Here is a 17,750-nt window from a genome sequence, read left to right on the forward strand (position 1 = left end):
AAGGATGCATGCTATGACTGCCTCTTGGGCATTGCTAACTAATGCTTCACCAGACAATCTATCTAGAGTTGATATGTTGTCATCTTTCCATGTTTTGAAATTTCATTAAGTGCTTGCCCTCCAAGCCCTTGTCCATCCTCTTTTTGTTCACAAAGTGTTTGAACTTGTCTCTCAATCTTAATAAATTCGTTTTACTATATTATTTGTCTCGCTCTTTTATTAAACTTTGCTCAGGTAGTAGCCTTCAGTTCCCACTGAAAATAAAAAATCTATTTCCTACTTACCATATGTTTTCCCTCAATGTAGGAGAATGGCTATAGGCATTCAATGGGAACTGTACTTTGAAAAATGGTATGAAGACGATGTTGAATATAATCATATTTGATTGATTTTTTATGATTTGTATTCAACTTTGACTATTGCTGTAGATTACTTTTATTGGATTGCTTGTTATCTGTGACTTTTCTACAGAGTTTACATATGGGAAAAAGCTGTATTTTGCAAAATATGGGGATGCCGGGGATTGAACCCAGGGCCTCATACATGCAAAGCATGCGCTCTACCACTGAGCTACATCCGCTATGAGCTGCTATATTTTTAATACAAAAGTGATTGCAGCTTTACATTTCACTAGAGATTTACTACTTTTCTGTGTTATTAGGGACATCTTAGAGGATGGAAGTATAACCATTATACCATGCTTGACTTCAAGGACTTTATGGTTTTCATGGCTGATGAGAATGCAAGGAGATGCCCATTCCGAACATTGGAATGCTCTTAAAGTTCTCCATCAGAGACTGGTTTATCATCAGAATCCCCTACTTTTACTAATGAATGGTGTAGATATTGATCAAGTTTTGCTAACTAGAGGGCTTTCTTACATTCTGTTGGTCATCAGTGTCAGAATTTAGTAGAAGGGCACAAAGGATGCATGCTATGACAGCCTCTTGGGCATTGCTAACTAATGCTTCACCAGACAATCTATCTAGAATTGATATGTTGTCATCATTCCATGCTTTGAAATTTCATTAAGTGCTTGCCCTCCAAGCCCTTGTCCATCCTCTTTTTGTTCACAAAGTGTTTAAACTTGTCTCTCAATCTTAATCAATTAGTTTTACTATATTATTTGTCTCGCTCTTTTATTAAACTTTGCTCAGGTAGTCGCCTTCAGTTCCCACTGAAAATAAAAAATCTATTTCCTACTTACCATATGTTTTCCCTCAGTGTAGGAGAATGGCTATAGGCATTCAATGGGAACTTTACTTTGAAAAATGGTATGAAGACGATGTTGAATATAATCATATTTGATTAATTTTTTATGATTTGTAATCAACTTTGACTGTTGCTGTAGAGTACTTTTATTGGATTGCTTGTTATCTGTGGCTCTTCTAGAGAGTTTACATATGGTAAAAAGCTGCATTTTGCAAAACATGGAGATGCCGGGGATTGAACCCTGGGCCTCATACATGCAAAGCATGCGCTCTACCACTGAGCTACATCCCCTATGAGCTGCTATATTTTTATACAAAAGTGATTGCAGCTTTACTTTTCACTAGAAATTTACTACTTTTCAGTGTTATTAGAGACATCTTAGAGGATGGAAGTATTACCATTATACCATGCTTGACTTCAAGGACTTTATGGTTTTCATGGCTGATGAGAATGCAAGGAGATGCCCATTCCAAACATTGGAATGCTCTTAAAGTTCTCCATCAGAGACTGGTTTATCATCAGAATCCCCTACTTTTACTAATGAATGGTGTAGATATTGATCAAGTTTTGCTAACTAGAGGGCATTCTTACATTCTGTTTGGTCATCAGTGTCAGAACTTAGTAGAAGGGCACAAAGGATGCATGCTATGACTGCCTCTTGGGCATTGCTAACTAATGCTTCACCAGACAATCTATCTAGAGTTGATATGTTGTCATAATTCCATGCTTTGAAATTTCATTAAGTGCTTGCCCTCCAAGCCCTTGTCCATCCTCTTTCTGTTCACAAAGTGTTTGAACTTGTCTCTCAATCTTAATCAATTAGTTTTACTATATTATTTGTCTCACTCTTTTATTAAACTTTGCTCAGGTAGTCGCCTTCAGTTCCCACTGAAAATAAAAAAAAATATTCCCTACTTTCCATATGTTTTCCCTCAGTGTAGGAGAATGGCAATAGGCATTCAATGGGAACTTTACTTTGAAAAATGGTATGAAGATGATGTTGAATATAATCATATTTGATTGATTTTTTATGATTTGTATTCAACTTTGACTATTGCTGTAGATTACTTTTATTGGTTTGCTTGTTATCTGTGGCTCTTCTAGAGAGTTTACATATGGTAAAAAGCTGTATTTTGCAAAACATGGAGATGCCTGGGATTGAACCCGGGGCCTCCTACATGCAAAGCACTGAGCTACATCCCCTTAGAGCTGCTATTTTCTTATGCAAAAGTGATTGCAGCTTTACATTTCACTAGAGATTTACTACTTTTCAGTGTTATTAGGGACATCTTAGAGGATGGAAGTATAACCATTATACCATGCTTGACTTCAAGGACTTTATGGTTTTCATGGCTGATGAGAATGCAAGGAGATGCCCATTCCGAACATTGGAATGCTCTTAAAGTTCTCCATCAGAGACTGGTTTATCATCAGAATCCCCTACTTTTACTAATGAATGGTGTAGATATTGATCAAGTTTTGCTAAATAGAGGGCTTTCTTACATTCTGTTGGTCATCAGTGTCAGAATTTAGTAGAAGGGCACAAAGGATGCATGCTATGACTGCCTCTTGGGCATTGCTAACTAATGCTTCACCAGACAATCTATCTAGAGTTGATATGTTGTCATCATTCCATGCTTTGCAATTTCATTAAGTGCTTGCCCTCCAAGCCCTTGTCCATCCTCTTTTTGTTCACAAAGTGTTTAAACTTGTCTCTCAATCTTAGTCAATTAGTTTTACTATATTATTTGTCTCGCTCTTTTATTAAACTTTGCTCAGGTAGTCGCCTTCAGTTCCCACTGAAAATAAATAATCTATTTCCTACTTACCATATGTTTTCCCTCAGTGTCGGAGAATGGCTATAGGCATTCAATGGGAACTTTACTTTTTAAAATGGTATGAAGACGATGTTGAATATAATCATATTTGATTGATTTTTTATGATTTGTATTCAACTTTGACTGTTGCTGTAGAGTACTTTTATTGGATTGCTTGTTATCTGTGGCTCTTCTAGAGAGTTTACATATGGTAAAAAGCTGCATTTTGCAAAACATGGAGATGCCGGAGATTGAACCCGGGGCCTCATACATGCAAAGCATGCGCTCTACCACTGAGCTACATCCCCTATGAGCTGCTATAGTTTTATACAAAAGTGATTGCAGCTTTACTTTTCACTAGAAATTTACTACTTTTCAGTGTTATTAGAGACATCTTAGAGGATGGAAGTATAACCATTATACCATGCTTGACTTCAAGGACTTTATGGTTTTCATGGCTGATGAGAATGCAAGGAGATGCCCATTCCAAACATTGGAATGCTCTTAAAGTTCTCCATCAGAGACTGGTTTATCATCAGAATCCCCTACTTTTACTAATGAATGGTGTAGATATTGATCAAGTTTTGCTAACTAGAGGGCATTCTTACATTCTGTTTGGTCATCAGTGTCAGAATTTAGTAGAAGGGCACAAAGGATGCATGCTATGACTGCCTCTTGGGCATTGCTAACTAATGCTTCACCAGACAATCTATCTAGAGTTGATATGTTGTCATCATTCCATGCTTTGAAATTTCATTAAGTGCTTGCCCTCCAAGCCCTTGTCCATCCTCTTTCTGTTCACAAAGTGTTTGAACTTGTCTCTCAATCTTAATCAATTAGTTTTACTATATCATTTGTCTCACTCTTTTATTAAACTTTGCTCAGGTAGTCGCCTTCAGTTCCCACTGAAAATAAAAAAAACTATTCCCTACTTTCCATATGTTTTCCCTCAGTGTAGGAGAATGGCAATAGGCATTCAATGGGAACTTTACTTTGAAAAATGGTATGAAGAAGATGTTGAAAATAATCATATTTGATTGATTTTTTATGATTTGTATTCAACTTTGACTATTGCTGTAGATTACTTTTATTGGTTTGCTTGTTATCTGTGTCTCTTCTAGAGAGTTTACATATGGTAAAAAGCTGTATTTTGCAAAACATGGAGATGCCTGGGATTGAACCCGGGGCCTCCTACATGCAAAGCACTGAGCTACATCCCCTTAGAGCTGCTATTTTCTTATGCAAAAGTGATTGCAGCTTTACATTTCACTAGAGATTTACTACTTTTCAGTGTTATTAGGGACATCTTAGAGGATGGAAGTATAACCATTATACCATGCTTGACTTCAAGGACTTTATGGTTTTCATGGCAAATGAGAATGCAAGGAGATGCCCATTCCGAACATTGGAATGCTCTTAAAGTTCTCCATCAGAGACTGGTTTATCATCAGAATCCCATACTTTTACTAATGAATGGTGTAGATATTGATCAAGTTTTGCTAACTAGAGGGCTTTCTTACATTCTGTTTGGTCATCAGTGTCAGAACTTAGTAGAAGGGCAAAAAGGATGCATGCTATGACTGCCTCTTGGGCATTGCTAACTAATGCTTCACCAGACAATCTATCTAGAGTTGATATGTTGTCATCTTTCCATGTTTTGAAATTTCATTAAGTGCTTGCCCTCCAAGCCCTTGTCCATCCTCTTTTTGTTCACAAAGTGTTTGAACTTGTCTCTCAATCTTAATAAATTCGTTTTACTATATTATTTGTCTCGCTCTTTTATTAAACTTTGCTCAGGTAGTAGCCTTCAGTTCCCACTGAAAATAAAAAATCTATTTCCTACTTACCATATGTTTTCCCTCAATGTAGGAGAATGGCTATAGGCATTCAATGGGAACTGTACTTTGAAAAATGGTATGAAGACGATGTTGAATATAATCATATTTGATTGATTTTTTATGATTTGTATTCAACTTTGACTGTTGCTGTAGAGTACTTTTATTGGATTGCTTGTTATCTGTGGCTCTTCTAGAGAGTTTACATATGGTAAAAAGCTGCATTTTGCAAAACATGAAGATGCCGGGGATTGAACCCGTGGCCTCATACATGCAAAGCATGTGCTCTACCACTGAGCTACATCCCCTATGAACTGCTATATTTTTATACAAAAGTGATTGCAGCTTTACATTTCACTAGAGATTTACTACTTTTCAGTGTTATTAGGGACATCTTAGAGGATGGAAGTATATCCATTATACCATGCTTGACTTCAAGGACTTTATTGTTTTCATGGCTGATGAGAATGCAAGGAGATGCCCATTCCAAACATTGGAATGCTCTTAAAGTTCTCCATCAGAGACTGGTTTATCATCAGAATCCCCTACTTTTACTAATGAATGGTGTGGATATTGATCAAGTTTTGCTAACTAGAGGGCTTTCTTACATTCTGTTTGGTCATCAGTGTCAGAACTTAGTAGAAGAGCACAAAGGATGCATGCTATTACTGCCTCTTGGGCTAGCTAGCTAATGCTTCACCAGACAATCTAGCTACAGTTGATATGTTGTCATCAATCCATGATTTGAAATTTCATTAAGTGCTTGCCCTCCAAGCCCATGTCCATCCTCTTTTTGTTCACAAAGTGTTTGAATATGTCTCTCAATCTTAATCAATTAGTTTTACTATATTATTTGTCTCGCTCTTTTATTAAACTTTGCTCAGGTAGTCACCAACAGTTCCCACTGAAAATAAAAAATCTATTTCCTACTTACCATATGATTTCCCTCAGTGTAGGAGAATGGCAATAGGCATTCAATGGGAACTTTACTTTGAAAAATGGTATGAAGACGATGTTGAATATAATCATATTTGATTGATATTTTATGATTTGTATTCAACTTTGACAATTGCTGTAGAGTACTTTTATTGGATTGCTTGTTATCTGTGACTCTTCTACAGAGTTTACATATGGTAAAAAGCTGCATTTTGCAAAACATGGAGATGCCGGGGATTGAACCCAGGGCCTCATGCATGCAAAGCATGCGCTCTACCACTGAGCTACATCCGCTATGAGCTGCTATATTTTTAATACAAAAGTGATTGCAGCTTTACATTTCACTAGAGATTTACTACTTTTCAGTGTTATTAGGGACATCTTAGAGGATGGAAGTATAACCATTATACCATGCTTGACTTCAAGGACTTTATGGTTTTCATGGCTGATGAGAATGCAAGGAGATGCCCATTCCAAACATTGGAATGCTCTTAAAGTTCTCCATCAGAGATTGGTTTATCATCAGAATCCCCTACTTTTACTAATGAATGGTGTAGATATTGATCAAGTTTTGCTAACTAGAGGGCATTCGTACATTCTGTTTGGTCATCAGTGTCAGAATTTAGTAGAAGGGCACAAAGGATGCATGCTATGACTGCCTCTTGTGCATTGCTAACTAATGCTTCACCAGACAATCTATCTAGAGTTGATATGTTGTCATCATTCCATGCTTTGAAATTTCATTAAGCGCTTGCCCTCCAAGCCCTTGTCCATCCTCTTTCTGTTCACAAAGTGTTTGAACTTGTCTCTCAATCTTAATCAATTAGTTTTACTATATTATTTGTCTCACTCTTTTATTAAACTTTGCTCAGGTAGTCGCCTTCAGTTCCCACTGAAAATAAAAAATCTATTTCCTACTTACCATATGTTTTCCCTCAGTGTAGGAGAATGGCTATAGGCATTCAATGGGAACTTTACTTTTTAAAATGGTATGAAGACGATGTTGAATATAATCATATTTGATTGATTTTTTATGATTTGTATTCAACTTTGACTGTTGCTGTAGAGTACTTTTATTGGATTGCTTGTTATCTGTGGCTCTTCTAGAGAGTTTACATATGGTAAAAAGCTGCATTTTGCAAAACATGGAGATGCTGGAGATTGAACCCGGGGCCTCATACATGCAAAGCATGCGCTCTACCACTGAGCTACATCCCCTATGAGCTGCTATATTTTTATACAAAAGTGATTGCAGCTTTACTTTTCACTAGAAATTTACTACTTTTCAGTGTTATTAGAGATATCTTAGAGGATGGAAGTATAACCATTATACCATGCTTGACTTCAAGGACTTTATGGTTTTCATGGCTGATGAGAATGCAAGGAGATGCCCATTCCAAACATTGGAATGCTCTTAAAGTTCTCCATCAGAGACTGGTTTATCATCAGAATCCCCTACTTTTACTAATGAATGGTGTAGATATTGATCAAGTTTTGCTAACTAGAGGGCATTCTTACATTCTGTTTGGTCATCAGTGTCAGAATTTAGTAGAAGGGCACAAGGGATGCATGCTATGACTGCCTCTTGAGCATTGCTAACTAATGCTTCACCAGACAATCTATCTAGAGTTGATATGTTGTCATCATTCCATGCTTTGAAATTTCATTAAGTGCTTGCCCTCCAAGCCCTTGTCCATCCTCTTTCTGTTCACAAAGTGTTTGAACTTGTCTCTCAATCTTAATCAATTAGTTTTACTATATCATTTGTCTCACTCTTTTATTAAACTTTGCTCAGGTAGTCGCCTTCAGTTCCCACTGAAAAAAAAAAAAACTATTTCCTACTTTCCGTATGTTTTCCCTCAGTGTAGGAGAATGGCAATAGGCATTCAATGGGAACTTTACTTTGAAAAATGCTATGAAGAAGATGTTGAAAATAATCATATTTGATTGATTTTTTATGATTTGTATTCAACTTTGACTATTGCTGTAGATTACTTTTATTGGTTTGCTTGTTATCTGTGTCTCTTCTAGAGAGTTTACATATGGTAAAAAGCTGTATTTTGCAAAACATTGAGATGCCTGGGATTGAACCCGGGGCCTCCTACATGCAAAGCACTGAGCTACATCCCCTTAGAGCTGCTATTTTCTTATGCAAAAGTGATTGCAGCTTTACATTTCACTAGAGATTTACTACTTTTCAGTGTTATTAGGGACATCTTAGAGGATGGAAGTATAACCATTATACCATGCTTGACTTCAAGGACTTTATGGTTTTCATGGCTGATGAGAATGCAAGGAGATGCCCATTCCGAACATTGGAATGCTCTTAAAGTTCTCCATCAGAGACTGGTTTATCATCAGAATCCCCTACTTTTACTAATGAATGGTGTAGATATTGATCAAGTTTTGCTAACTAGAGGGCTTTCTTACATTCTGTTGGTCATCAGTGTCAGAATTTAGTAGAAGGGCACAAAGGATGCATGCTATGACTGCCTCTTGGGCATTGCTAACTAATGCTTCACCAGACAATCTATCTAGAGTTGATATGTTGTCATCATTCCATGTTTTGAAATTTCATTAAGTGCTTGCCCTCCAAGCCCTTGTCCATCCTCTTTTTGTTCACAAAGTGTTTAAACTTGTCTCTCAATCTTAATCAATTAGTTTTACTATATTATTTGTCTCGCTCTTTTATTAAACTTTGCTCAGGTAGTCGCCTTCAGTTCCCACTGAAAATAAAAAATCTATTTCCTACTTACCATATGTTTTCCCTCAGTGTAGGAGAATGGCTATAGGCATTCAATGGGAACTTTACTTTGAAAAATGGTATGAAGACGATGTTGAATATAATCATATTTGATTGATTTTTTATGATTTGTATTCAACTTTGACTGTTGCTGTAGAGTACTTTTATTGGATTGCTTGTTATCTGTGGCTCTTCTAGAGAGTTTACATATGGTAAAAAGGTGCATTTTGCAAAACACGGAGATGCCGGATATTGAACCCGGGGCCTCATACATGCAAAGCATGCGCTCTACCACTGAGCTACATCCCCTATGAGCTGCTATATTTTTATACAAAAGTGATTGCAGCTTTACTTTTCACTAGAAATTTACTACTTTTCAGTGTTATTAGAGACATCTTAGAGGATGGAAGTATAACCATTATACCATGCTTGACTTCAAGGACTTTATGGTTTTCATGGATGATGAGAATGCAAGGAGATGCCCATTCCAAACTTTGGAATGCTCTTAAAGTTCTCCATCAGAGACTGGTTTATCATCAGAATCCCCTACTTTTACTAATGAATGGTGTAGATATTGATCAAGTTTTGCTAACTAGAGGGCATTCTTACATTCTGTTTGGTCATCAGTGTCAGAATTTAGTAGAAGGGCACAAAGGATGCATGCTATGATTGCCTCTTGGGCATTGCTAACTAATGCTTCACCAGACAATCTATCTAGAGTTGATATGTTGTCATCATTCCATGCTTTGAAATTTCATTAAGTGCTTGCCCTCCAAGCCCTTGTCCATCCTCTTTCTGTTCACAAAGTGTTTGAATTTGTCTCTCAATCTTAATCAATTAGTTTTACTATATCATTTGTCTCACTCTTTTATTAAACTTTGCTCAGGTAGTCGCCTTCAGTTCCCACTGAAAATAAAAAAAACTATTCCCTACTTTCCCTATGTTTTCCCTCAGTGTAGGAGAATGGCAATAGGCATTCAATGGGAACTTTACTTTGAAAAATGGTATGAAGTAGATGTTGAAAATAATCATATTTGATTGATTTTTTATGATTTGTATTCAACTTTGACTATTGCTGTAGAGTACTTTTATTGGTTTGCTTGTTATCTGTGTCTCTTCTAGAGAGTTTACATATGGTAAAAAGCTGTATTTTGCAAAACATGGAGATGCCTGGGATTGAACCCGGGGCCTCCTACATGCAAAGCACTGAGCTACATCCCCTTAGAGCTGCTATTTTCTTATGCAAAAGTGATTGCAGCTTTACATTTCACTAGAGATTTACTACTTTTCAGTGTTATTAGGGACATCTTAGAGGATGGAAGTATAACCATTATAACATGCTTGACTTCAAGGACTTTATGGTTTTCATAGCTGATGAGAATGCAAGGAGATGCCCATTCCGAACATTGGAATGCTCTTAAAGTTCTCCATCAGAGACTGATTTATCATCAGAATCCCCTACTTTTACTAATGAATGGTGTAGATATTGATCAAGTTTTGCTAACTAGAGGGCTTTCTTACATTCTGTTGGTCATCAGTGTCAGAATTTAGTAGAAGGGCACAAAGGATGCATGCTATGACTGCCTCTTGGGAATTGCTAACTAATGCTTCACCAGACAATCTATCTAGAGTTGATATGTTGTCATCATTCCATGCTTTGAAATTTCATTAAGTGCTTGCCCTCCAAACCCTTGTCCATCCTCTTTTTGTTCACAAAGTGTTTAAACTTGTCTCTCAATCTTAATCAATTAGTTTTACTATATTATTTGTCTCGCTCTTTTATTAAACTTTGCTCAGGTAGTCGCCTTCAGTTCCCACTGAAAATAAATAATCTATTTCCTTCTTACCATATGTTTTCCCTCAGTGTAGGAGAATGGCTATAGGCATTCAATGGGAACTTTACTTTTTAAAATGGTATGAAGACGATGTTGAATATAATCATATTTGATTGATTTTTTATGATTTGTATTCAACTTTGACTGTTGCTGTAGAGTACTTTTATTGGATTGCTTGTTATCTGTGGCTCTTCTAGAGAGTTTACATATGGTAAAAATCTGCATTTTGCAAAACATGGAGATGCTGGAGATTGAACCCGGGGCCTCATACATGCAAAGCATGCGCTCTACCACTGAGCTACATCCCCTATGAGCTGCTATATTTTTATACAAAAGTGATTGCAGCTTTACTTTTCACTAGAAATTTACTACTTTTCAGTGTTATTAGAGACATCTTAGAGGATGGAAGTATAACCATTATACCATGCTTGACTTCAAGGACTTTATGGTTTTCATGGCTGATGAGAATGCAAGGAGATGCCCATTCCGAACATTGGAATGCTCTTAAAGTTCTCCATCAGAGACTGATTTATCATCAGAATCCCCTACTTTTACTAATGAATGGTGTAGATATTGATCAAGTTTTGCTAACTAGAGGGCATTCTTACATTCTGTTTGGTCATCAGTGTCAGAATTTAGTAGAAGGGCACAAGGGATGCATGCTATGACTGCCTCTTGGGCATTGCTAACTAATGCTTCACCAGACAATCTATCTAGAGTTGATATGTTGTCATCATTCCATGCTTTGAAATTTCATTAAGTGCTTGCCCTCCAAGCCCTTGTCCATCCTCTTTCTGTTCACAAAGTGTTTGAACTTGTCTCTCAATCTTAATCAATTAGTTTTACTATATCATTTGTCTCACTCTTTTATTAAACTTTGCTCAGGTAGTCGCCTTCAGTTCCCACTGAAAAAAAAAAAAACTATTTCCTACTTTCCATATGTTTTCCCTCAGTGTAGGAGAATGGCAATAGGCATTCAATGGGAACTTTACTTTGAAAAATGCTATGAAGAAGATGTTGAAAATAATCATATTTGATTGATTTTTTATGATTTGTATTCAACTTTGACTATTGCTGTAGATTACTTTTATTGGTTTGCTTGTTATCTGTGTCTCTTCTAGAGAGTTTACATATGGTAAAAAGCTGTATTTTGCAAAACATGGAGATGCCTGGGATTGAACCCGGGGCCTCCTACATGCAAAGCACTGAGCTACATCCAATTAGAGCTGCTATTTTCTTATGCAAAAGTGATTGCAGCTTTACATTTCACTAGAGATTTACTACTTTTCAGTGTTATTAGGGACATCTTAGAGGATGGAAGTATAACCATTATAACATGCTTGACTTCAAGGACTTTATGGTTTTCATAGCTGATGAGAATGCAAGGAGATGCCCATTCCGAACATTGGAATGCTCTTAAAGTTCTCCATCAGAGACTGATTTATCATCAGAATCCCCTACTTTTACTAATGAATGGTGTAGATATTGATCAAGTTTTGCTAACTAGAGGGCTTTCTTACATTCTGTTGGTCATCAGTGTCAGAATTTAGTAGAAGGGCACAAAGGATGCATGCTATGACTGCCTCTTGGGAATTGCTAACTAATGCTTCACCAGACAATCTATCTAGAGTTGATATGTTGTCATCATTCCATGCTTTGAAATTTCATTAAGTGCTTGCCCTCCAAACCCTTGTCCATCCTCTTTTTGTTCACAAAGTGTTTAAACTTGTCTCTCAATCTTAATCAATTAGTTTTACTATATTATTTGTCTCGCTCTTTTATTAAACTTTGCTCAGGTAGTCGCCTTCAGTTCCCACTGAAAATAAATAATCTATTTCCTACTTACCATATGTTTTCCCTCAGTGTAGGAGAATGGCTATAGGCATTCAATGGGAACTTTACTTTTTAAAATGGTATGAAGACGATGTTGAATATAATCATATTTGATTGATTTTTTATGATTTGTATTCAACTTTGACTGTTGCTGTAGAGTACTTTTATTGGATTGCTTGTTATCTGTGGCTCTTCTAGAGAGTTTACATATGGTAAAAATCTGCATTTTGCAAAACATGGAGATGCTGGAGATTGAACCCGGGGCCTCATACATGCAAAGCATGCGCTCTACCACTGAGCTACATCCCCTATGAGCTGCTATATTTTTATACAAAAGTGATTGCAGCTTTACTTTTCACTAGAAATTTACTACTTTTCAGTGTTATTAGAGACATCTTAGAGGATGGAAGTATAACCATTATACCATGCTTGACTTCAAGGACTTTATGGTTTTCATGGCTGATGAGAATGCAAGGAGATGCCCATTCCAAACATTGGAATGCTCTTAAAGTTCTCCATCAGAGACTGGTTTATCATCAGAATCCCCTACTTTTACTAATGAATGGTGTAGATATTGATCAAGTTTTGCTAACTAGAGGGCATTCTTACATTCTGTTTGGTCATCAGTGTCAGAATTTAGTAGAAGGGCACAAGGGATGCATGCTATGACTGCCTCTTGGGCATTGCTAACTAATGCTTCACCAGACAATCTATCTAGAGTTGATATGTTGTCATCATTCCATGCTTTGAAATTTCATTAAGTGCTTGCCCTCCAAGCCCTTGTCCATCCTCTTTCTGTTCACAAAGTGTTTGAACTTGTCTCTCAATCTTAATCAATTAGTTTTACTATATCATTTGTCTCACTCTTTTATTAAACTTTGCTCAGGTAGTCGCCTTCAGTTCCCACTGAAAAAAAAAAAAACTATTTCCTACTTTCCATATGTTTTCCCTCAGTGTAGGAGAATGGCAATAGGCATTCAATGGGAACTTTACTTTGAAAAATGCTATGAAGAAGATGTTGAAAATAATCATATTTGATTGATTTTTTATGATTTGTATTCAACTTTGACTATTGCTGTAGATTACTTTTATTGGTTTGCTTGTTATCTGTGTCTCTTCTAGAGAGTTTACATATGGTAAAAAGCTGTATTTTGCAAAACATGGAGATGCCTGGGATTGAACCCGGGGCCTCCTACATGCAAAGCACTGAGCTACATCCCCTTAGAGCTGCTATTTTCTAATGCAAAAGTGATTGCAGCTTTACATTTCACTAGAGATTTACTACTTTTCAGTGTTATTAGGGACATCTTAGAGGATGGAAGTATAACCATTATACCATGCTTGACTTCAAGGACTTTATGGTTTTCATGGCTGATGAGAATGCAAGGAGATGCCCATTCCGAACAATGGAATGCTCTTAAAGTTCTCCATCAGAGACTGGTTTATCATCAGAATCCCCTACTTTTACTAATGAATGGTGTAGATATTGATCAAGTTTTGCTAACTAGAGGGCTTTCTTACATTCTGTTGGTCATCAGTGTCAGAATTTAGTAGAAGGGCACAAAGGATGCATGCTATGACTGCCACTTGGGCATTGCTAACTAATGCTTCACCAGACAATCTATCTAGAGTTGATATGTTGTCATCATTCCATGCTTTGAAATTTCATTAAGTGCTTGCCCTCCAAGCCCTTGTCCATCCTCTTTTTGTTCACAAAGTGTTTAAACTTGTCTCTCAATCTTAATCAATTAGTTTTACTATATTATTTGTCTCGCTCTTTTATTAAACTTTGCTCAGGTAGTCGCCTTCAGTTCCCACTGAAAATAAAAAATCTATTTCCTACTTACCATATGTTTTCCCTCAGTGTAGGAGAATGGCTATAGGCATTCAATGGGAACTTTACTTTGAAAAATGGTATGAAGACGATGTTGAATATAATCATATTTGATTGATTTTTTATGATTTGTATTCAACTTTGACTGTTGCTGTAGAGTACTTTTATTGGATTGCTTGTTATCTGTGGCTCTTCTAGAGAGTTTACATATGGTAAAAAGCTGCATTTTGCAAAACATGGAGATGCCAGAGATTGAGCCCGGGGCCTCATACATGCAAAGCATGCGCTCTACCACTGAGCTACATCCCCTATGAGCTGCTATATTTTTATATAGAAGTGATTGCAGCTTTACTTTTCACTAGAAATTTACTACTTTTCAGTGTTATTAGAGACATCTTAGAGGATGGAAGTATAACCATTATACCATGCTTGACTTCAAGGACTTTATGGTTTTCATGGCTGATGAGAATGCAAGGAGATGCCCATTCCAAACATTGGAATGCTCTTAAAGTTCTCCATCAGAGACTGGTTTATCATCAGAATCCCCTACTTTTACTAATTAATGGTGTAGATATTGATCAAGTTTTGCTAACTAGAGGGCATTCTTACATTCTGTTTGGTCATCAGTGTCAGAACTTAGTAGAAGGGCACAAAGGATGCATGCTATTACTGCCTCTTGGGCTAGCTAGCTAATGTTTCACCAGACAATCTAGCTACAGTTGATATGTTGTCATCAATCCATGCTTTGAAATTTCATTAAGTGCTTGCCCTCCAAGCCCATGTCCATCCTCTTTTTGTTCACAAAAGTGTTTGAACTTGTCTCTCAATCTTAATCAATTAGATTTGCTATATTATTTGTCGCGCTCTTTTATTAAACTTTGCTCGGGTAGTCGCCTTCAGTTCCCACTGTAAATTAAAAATCTATTTCCTACTTACCATATGTTTTCCCTCAGTGTAGGAGAATGGTAATAAGCATTCAAAGGGAACTTTACTTTGAAAAATGGAATGAAGACGATGATGAATATAATCATATTAGATTGATTTTTTATGATTTGTATTCAACTTTGACTATTGCTATAGAGTACTTTTATTGGTTTGCTTGTTATCTTTGGCTCTTCTAGACAGTTTACCTATGGCAAAAAGCTGTATTTTGCAAAACATGGAGATGCCGGGGATTGAACCCTTGTCCTCATATATGCACTCTACCACCGAGCTACATCCCCTATGAGATGCTATATTTTTATGCACAAGTGATTGCAGCTTTACATTTCACTAGAGATTTACTACTTTTCAGTGTTATTAGGGACATCTTAGAGGATGCAAGTATAACCTTTATACCATGCTTGACTTCAAGGACTTTATGGTTTTCATTGCTGATGAGAATGCAAGTAGATGCCCATTCCGAACATTGGAATGCTCTTAAAGTTCTCCATCAGAGAATGGTTTATCATCAGAATCCCCTACTTTTACTAATGAATGGTGTGGATATTGATCAAGTTTTGCTAACTAGAGGGCTTTCTTACATTCTGTTTGGTCATCAGTGTCAGAACTTAGTAGAAGAGCACAAAGGATGCATGCTATTACTGCCTCTTGGGCTAGCTAGCTAATGCTTCACCAGACAATCTAGCTACAGTTGATATGTTGTCATCAATCCATGCTTTAAAATTTAATTAAGTGCTTGCCCTCCAAGCCCTTGTCCATCCTCTTTTTGTTCACAAAGTGTTTAAACTTGTCTCTCAATCTTAATCAATTAGTTTTACTATATTATTTGTCTCGCTCTTTTATTAAACTTTGCTCAGGTAGTCGCCTTCAGTTCCCACTGAAAATAAATAATCTATTTCCTACTTACCATATGTTTTCCCTCAGTGTAGGAGAATGGCTATAGGCATTCAATGGGAACTTTACTTTGAAAAATGGTATGAAGACGATGTTGAATATATTCATATTTAATTGATTTTTTATGATTTGTATTCAACTTTGACTGTTGCTGTAGAGTACTTTTATTGGATTGCTTGTTATCTGTGGCTCTTCTAGAGAGTTTACATATGGTAAAAAGCTGCATTTTGCAAAACATGGAGATGCCTCATACATGCAAAGCATGCGCTCTACCACTGAGCTATATCCCCTATGAGCTGCTATAGTTTTATACAAAAGTGATTACAGCTTTATTTTTCACTATAAATTTTCTACTTTTCAGTGTTATTAGAGACATCTTAGAGGATGGAAGTTTAACCATTATACCATGCTTGACTTCAAGGACTTTATGGTTTTCATGGCTGATGAGAATGCAAGGAGATGCCCATTCCAAACATTGGAATGCTCTTAAAGTTCTCCATCAGAGACTGGTTTATCATCAGAATCCCCTACTTTTACTAATGAATGGTGTAGATATTGATCAAGTTTTGCTAACTAGAGGGCATTCTTACATTCTATTTGGTCATCAGTGTCAGAATTTAGCAGAAGGGCACAAAGGATGCATGCTATGACTGCCTCTTGGGCATTGCTAACTAATGCTTCACCAGACAATCTATCTAGAGTTGATATGTTGTCATCATTCCATGCTTTGAAATTTCATTAAGTGCTTGCCCTCCAAGCCCTTGTCCATCCTCTTTCTGTTCACAAAGTGTTTGAACTTGTCTCTCAATCTTAATCAATTAGTTTTACTATATTATTTGTCTCACTCTTTTATTAAACTTTGCTCAGGTAGTCGCCTTCAGTTCCCACTGAAAATAAAAAAAACTATTCCCTACTTTCCATATGTTTTCCCTCAGTGTAGGAGAATGGCAATAGGCATTCAATGGGAACTTTACTTTGAAAAATGCTATGAAGAAGATGTTGAAAATAATCATATTTGATTGATTTTTTATGATTTGTATTCAACTTTGACTATTGCTGTAGATTACTTTTATTGGTTTGCTTGTTATCTGTGTCTCTTCTAGAGAGTTTACATATGGTAAAAAGCTGTATTTTGCAAAACATGGAGATGCCTGGGATTGAACCCGGGGCCTCCTACATGCAAAGCACTGAGCTACATCCCCTTAGAGCTGCTATTTTCTTATGCAAAAGTGATTGCAGCTTTACATTTCACTAGAGATTTACTACTTTTCACTGTTATTAGGGACATCTTAGAGGATGGAAGTATAACCTTTATACCATGCTTGACTTCAAGGACTTTATGGTTTTCATTGCTGATGAGAATGCAAGTAGATGCCCATTCCGAACATTGGAATGCTCTTAAAGTTCTCCATCAGAGAATGGTTTATCATCAGAATCCCCTACTTTTACTAATGAATGGTGTGGATATTGATCAAGTTTTGCTAACTAGAGGGCTTTCTTACATTCTGTTTGGTCATCAGTGTCAGAATTTAGTAGAAGGGCACAAAGGATGCATGCTATGACTGCCTCTTGGGCATTGCTAACTAATGCTTCACCAGACAATCTATCTAGAGTTGATATGTTGTCATCATTCCATGCTTTGAAATTTCATTAAGTGCTTGCCCTCCAAGCCCTTGTCCATCCTCTTTTTGTTCACAAAGTGTTTAAACTTGTCTCTCAATCTTAATCAATTAGTTTTACTATATTATTTGTCTCGCTCTTTTATTAAACTTTGCTCAGGTAGTCGCCTTCAGTTCCCACTGAAAATAAAAAATCTATTTCCTACTTACCATATGTTTTCCCTCAGTGTAGGAGAATGGCTATAGGCAT

General features: G+C 36.6%; 10 non-coding genes across 10 annotated transcripts; all 10 read right to left on the reverse strand.

The window, feature by feature from the left end:
* Positions 1-508: 508 nt before the first annotated feature.
* TRNAA-UGC (transfer RNA alanine (anticodon UGC)) lies at positions 509-580 on the reverse strand. The gene has a single exon. It is a non-coding gene; the product is annotated as a tRNA-Ala (tRNA).
* An 851-nt stretch (positions 581-1,431) lies between these two features.
* TRNAA-UGC (transfer RNA alanine (anticodon UGC)) lies at positions 1,432-1,503 on the reverse strand. The gene has a single exon. It is a non-coding gene; the product is annotated as a tRNA-Ala (tRNA).
* Positions 1,504-3,265: 1,762 nt separating this feature from the next.
* TRNAA-UGC (transfer RNA alanine (anticodon UGC)) lies at positions 3,266-3,337 on the reverse strand. The gene has a single exon. It is a non-coding gene; the product is annotated as a tRNA-Ala (tRNA).
* A 1,763-nt stretch (positions 3,338-5,100) lies between these two features.
* Positions 5,101-5,172, reverse strand: TRNAA-UGC (transfer RNA alanine (anticodon UGC)). Its single transcript has one exon. It is a non-coding gene; the product is annotated as a tRNA-Ala (tRNA).
* An 850-nt stretch (positions 5,173-6,022) lies between these two features.
* On the reverse strand, positions 6,023-6,094 carry TRNAA-UGC (transfer RNA alanine (anticodon UGC)). The gene has a single exon. It is a non-coding gene; the product is annotated as a tRNA-Ala (tRNA).
* An 852-nt stretch (positions 6,095-6,946) lies between these two features.
* TRNAA-UGC (transfer RNA alanine (anticodon UGC)) lies at positions 6,947-7,018 on the reverse strand. Its single transcript has one exon. It is a non-coding gene; the product is annotated as a tRNA-Ala (tRNA).
* Positions 7,019-8,780: 1,762 nt separating this feature from the next.
* TRNAA-UGC (transfer RNA alanine (anticodon UGC)) lies at positions 8,781-8,852 on the reverse strand. Its single transcript has one exon. It is a non-coding gene; the product is annotated as a tRNA-Ala (tRNA).
* A 1,762-nt stretch (positions 8,853-10,614) lies between these two features.
* On the reverse strand, positions 10,615-10,686 carry TRNAA-UGC (transfer RNA alanine (anticodon UGC)). The gene has a single exon. It is a non-coding gene; the product is annotated as a tRNA-Ala (tRNA).
* Positions 10,687-12,448: 1,762 nt separating this feature from the next.
* Positions 12,449-12,520, reverse strand: TRNAA-UGC (transfer RNA alanine (anticodon UGC)). Its single transcript has one exon. It is a non-coding gene; the product is annotated as a tRNA-Ala (tRNA).
* A 1,762-nt stretch (positions 12,521-14,282) lies between these two features.
* On the reverse strand, positions 14,283-14,354 carry TRNAA-UGC (transfer RNA alanine (anticodon UGC)). The gene has a single exon. It is a non-coding gene; the product is annotated as a tRNA-Ala (tRNA).
* Between the last annotated feature and the right edge of the window lie 3,396 nt (positions 14,355-17,750).

Source organism: Taudactylus pleione, unplaced genomic scaffold (assembly GCF_031769625.1).
Source record: "Taudactylus pleione unplaced genomic scaffold, aTauple2 ptg000070l, whole genome shotgun sequence".
NCBI lineage: Eukaryota > Metazoa > Chordata > Amphibia > Anura > Myobatrachidae > Taudactylus > Taudactylus pleione.